The sequence below is a fragment of the Austrofundulus limnaeus genome, unplaced genomic scaffold (assembly GCF_001266775.1).
Source record: "Austrofundulus limnaeus strain Quisiro unplaced genomic scaffold, Austrofundulus_limnaeus-1.0 Scaffold88, whole genome shotgun sequence".
NCBI lineage: Eukaryota > Metazoa > Chordata > Actinopteri > Cyprinodontiformes > Rivulidae > Austrofundulus > Austrofundulus limnaeus.
Window position 1 is genome coordinate 276,031 of NW_013952490.1, and position 5,267 is coordinate 281,297.

Sequence of the window (5,267 nt, forward strand, 5' to 3'; positions counted from 1 at the left end):
TGTCCTTCTCATCCTGTGTCCTTCTCATCCTGTGTCCTTCTCATCCTGTGTCCTTCTCATCCTGTGTCCTTCTCATCCTGTGTCACTAACAGACATGTGAATCAGATGAGATGTTGGAAGGATGGATGGACGGATGGAGGAAGGAGAGAGTTGAGTGGAGAGCTGTCACTGAGACTCTGTTAATGATGTACAGATGGCCTGAGAGTCTCCCCTCCCCACACCAGTAATCTAATGAGGAGACGTGGATTACCGTTAACTCAGATTAATTTTTAACATGGTGGAGGAGACAGTGATGACAGCTATGATTATTATCATTACCATAATCATTCCCACTGTGTCTGCAGCAGTGTGTATGTGTATGTGTGTGTGTGTGAGAGCACACGCTTGTGCGCTTTATTAGTTATGTTTGTGTGTGTTTGAAATTACAGTACGCAAGCTTTGAAAAGAGGGGTTTTTTTAGGGAACCGTGTTCATTTGCATTTAGTCTAGACATGGCATCACGTCATCACCCCTTTTGTTTTTCGTAAACAATATGTGTTGACCCTCAGTCGGGCCGGGGCAACATCCCTTAACGTAAGACCAGCAGAAAACACCACGCAAAATAAAGGCCCTTTTGTCTCATGGATGATGAGTGAGGACAGGAAGCAGGAATCACAAAACTGGAACTTCAAACGACTTTAATGAGGAGTTTTATAAAGTTAGAAGCACAATGAGGAAAGAAAGACGGAGGAATGATAAAAGGCTGAGGTAATTCTTGTAACGAAGACATTTATTTAAAAAAATGCAGAGTGAGATTTGAAAAAAACATGCTTTAGAGAGGATTTTATCATAATTATGTGACACTTGGGGCTTCAGAGAACAATAAAAATAAAATTTCTTCACTTATAGTACCAATGCATGGGAAATTGAAAAATGTGTGGGTTCAGGCTGTGGCAAAGTTGTGTAAGTTGTATGGTGTAGCAAATATGATGTGTGTGCACATCGACAACATCGCCTCAGAAAATAATTACATTTTTTATATGATGTTTGACAGCAGAAATTTAAAGTTGTAATGAATTCAGTTTTGTTCCAATTTACAATAACAAACTAGTTTATGATAAAATAATAACAAGTACTTTTTTATTAACAATGTTTGATTTTACCAACATATAATAAAAACACCAAATTAGAGTTTAAAAAGGTTTTCAGATTTTATTTTAGTTTTGTGTCCAATGTCCGGCTGTCACTTCTTCACCTTTCATCCTCTTTCCCCCTCAGGCCAAGTCTCTATTTCACTGACATGTTTAAATATTGTTAAACATCATTAGTGTTACTGAGATGTCAGTGTTATATGTGCACACACACACACACACACACACACACACACACACACACACACACACACNCACACACACACACACACACACACACACACACACACACACACACACACACACACACACACACACACACACACACACACACTCTCACACACATACATCCCTGATCATACATCCCATCTCCTGCCTGCAGATCTGAGATGCAGGGATGTGGGTGAAGGCAGTGGACAGTGAAGCAGAGCTGTCACTTTGCCTGTCTGTCTGTCTTTGCTTGAGCTGTGTGTGTTTGCGTGTGTGTGTATGTGTGTGTGTGTGTGTGTGTGTGAGGGCTTTCTTTTAATAAGCAGGTCCCTAAAAGGGCGCCGATTACCCCAATTAAGCACTGTTCCCATCACAGTCTCTGGGTCCCCGGGCCCCAAGAGCCTGCTGTCTGAAAGAGTTGACAGAAGACCAGGCTGACACAGCCAGTCAAGGATGGGCAGTGCACACACAAAAAATACAATATTCCCTGTAGAAATGTCATTTTTTCTAATTCTTTGTGAACTCAACAACATATCACCTTATAAATTAGCTTCCTTATTTATAAAAACATGAAAAATGTGAAATTATTGTTACAAAGTTTAAAATAAAACAATGCTTGATTTAGAAAGAAAATATACGTAGGTCTCTTGTATCATGGCTATAGTTTTTAAATGCAAAACATTTGCACAGCGTAGTCAGTCTGGTTCATGTCCATGGAGGTCTAAATAGCATCTGGAATGAGTTTTGACCACCGTGTGATCTACTGCAGCTACGGAGCTAAGAAGAACAATCCAGAGTCAGGACACTATTAATAATAATACTAACAAAATTATTAAAGTATTAGTAATATATTTTGAGTGTAAGTCTACAATCTACTGTATTGTATATAAAATGTTAATAATTTTCAACTGATAAATAGTTACTATTGTTATTTATGACAGGTAAGAAATAATAAGAAATAATAAATATACTTTATTAGTTGAAGTCATAATTTTTTAACTAGCTACAGTAAAACGTCTCTAAATTATTGACTGACTTCAGGTCTTGTTCAGATCATTGTTCTTTATAAATTTATATTTTTTTCTTGTATATTTCTATCTGTTTTATATGATTGTTGAATGAAACGAACATAATTATTAATTTATTGTAAAAAAAATATGCGACACAGATCCAATTGGGTTTGCTGTTAATGTAATAGTTGCTACGATGACTATGAGTTGTTTGGTCACCATTTTTGCTCCTCCATGTTGTCACAGATGCTAACAGTGGACGGGATAGGCAGGCCTCAGTCTAGTGAATTTTTACCTCTATGTTGATGTCAGATCAGAGAGTTTAGAGTTTAGGAACCACATTTGTACAAATTTAGTCTGTCAAAGGTCCTGACACCATGCAGAACACACCCAGATTGAACAACCTCAGATTTAACGAACACAGGTGTTTCAGGATGCTCAGCATCTAAAACTACAGCTCCAAGATAGAGGATTTTCTCACTGTTTCAATGCTTTTCTGTTGGCCAATTTTTAGTTCATTCACCTTTTGCTGAAAAGAAAACAAAAAGAAAAGAAACAGAAATTTAGAAGCTTTGTATAAAATTAAATAGACGTGAAAAAAACAAGAAGACGAGAGCTGTGGTGGTTTCCATTTTCATTTAATTTTTATTTATATTTTAGTAATTGTGGCAGACCTACTGACTGAGCATGTTCTGATCAGATTAACATGTCCTGTAACACACTGCTGGTAGAAAACCATGAGCGTGTGTGAGGTGAAGTGTTTGGATTAGTTCAAACTGAAGGAAATCGAAGGTGATCTGAGACAGACTGCTTGTATTTGTGCTCTCTATTATTTTCTTCTTTGTTTTAATGACCTCATCGAACATCTTTTGAAATAAAAGCAGTTTACACATATGCAGAGGTAGATGAGAAATAATTGGAATGTTGGGTTGTTATATACTGTAAATACTTTACTTTTTAATTATTTATTTGCAGAAACTAAAAACTAAAGACTTGATGTAATATGACTGTAGGAGAGCAGATGAGCTCTGGTGAGCTTCACATTTTTAATTGAACTAAAAACTGCTTCCTAAATAATCCAAACAGGTTCATGGTTTGCCTTTAAGTCGTGTTGGAGCCATAAGCAATCTGTTCGAGATAAATTATAAACCCCGGTTATCAACAGGTCTTCTTGCTCGTGTCTCTACACTCGTTTGAGCTGCAGATTTCACAAATTAAAAGATGAAACCAAAGCCCTGTCATACTTTTTTATCATATTTTCAAAAATACAGTATTTTTCCATGGTTGGAGATTTCTTTGCTCTTCCAGTGTTACAGAATCAGCTTTTCTTCATGCTGCTGAGTTCAAAGTGGGCCTGTAGCAACTCGCACATCCCGGTTCTGTTTGTGAGATAAGAAGGTGGGATGATGGGTAATGTGCCTTTCAGCCATCAGAAGAACTTGTGTATCAAAAGAAAGCTGGAACGAGCTAAACACAGACTTTTGTTTGTTGATTCTGTGAGCGTTATGTGTTTATTAAATCTCTTGAAGGAACGCGTGTCACTCACCACACTTAATATTGGAGTTTTGAACTGAAAAATGATGCAGTTAGAACCATTTTGGTTCAATCTTGAAAGTAACAATATGCATGAATTCACACCATGAATCAGACTGACTTCAAGAGATAATGGTTGTAGAGTTATTTCATAACAAGACTGGAAGACTCAAAAGACAAACACCCACATAGTCACTGTTTTTCAGGTGTTGATTTCTGTCGATTTATGCAGTTCTTAGCTTTTTTCCATACATTTTGTTTTAAAACTTTATTTAAATGGTAAATAAAATGCTTCTCCTGTGATTGACAGCCTGTGAGTGAATTCAATATTCAATGTTCGAGTCATTATGCACATTCACAACAATATTTTTCTGGTAGCTCTTGCCTTCAAAAAGCACACAAACAACACAGTATCAGTACGAAGAGGAAACAAGGATGATTATGAAATAACGTTGTGTGTGTGTGTGTGTGTGTGTGTGGGGGGGGGGGGGGGGTGAGACTTTTATATCAAGGTTATGGCCACATGTCCCTAGTCCAAAAAAACTGACATTTCTGTGGAGACTTTGGAATTTTGTTTCCTAACATGTCAGTTATTTTTTAGCCGACACATTGCAGGGTGGTGCCCTCCTGCAGGTGTGTCCCATCCTGCTGATGAGGATCATGGATATTTAAGGCTGGTCTAATGATCTTCTCGTCACTGGAACATTAGTCTACTATGGTTAGAGTTTGGCAGTCCTGAAAATTATTTGAATAAGGTTGTTGTTACTAACAACTGACCTCCTGTGCCTTTTGATCTGTTTTCCCTGACTACCCCGCTTGACCCTTGAAGTCCTGGATCTCTCCTCGTCATTGTTGTTTCCTCATGAAGATCCTACAACACAAAAATCCGTCCTGTCATGATATAACAGTGATTACATAAATTTTATAAAATTATTTTACTTTTAATCACTGTTATTTATTGAACTGGTTAGCGGCTTAGCTTGTGGAGCATAATATGAGTGTAGCACTCTGCTGGATCATGCTACAATTGAACACAACTTATTAAGCATTACAAGCTGATTTGTCCTCTGATTTAGGTAATATTTACAGAGTAAAATAATATTTTATATGTAATTGTTTTTAGGTATCTGTTAGACAAATCTAACATGTTGAGGAGATGGTTAGCCAATAATATTAGTTTTGTGCTGTTACCTGGTATGAAGAGAACATTTTCTAAGTGTTGACTGGTAAATATATATTACTAATAGTTATGACAGTAAGAAATAAAAAATGTACTTTATTACTAATTGAAGTCATAATTTTTCAACTAGCTGAAACATTACAGGCTGACTTCAGGTCTGGTTTAGGTCATTGTTATTCATAAATTATATATTTTTCTGGTATA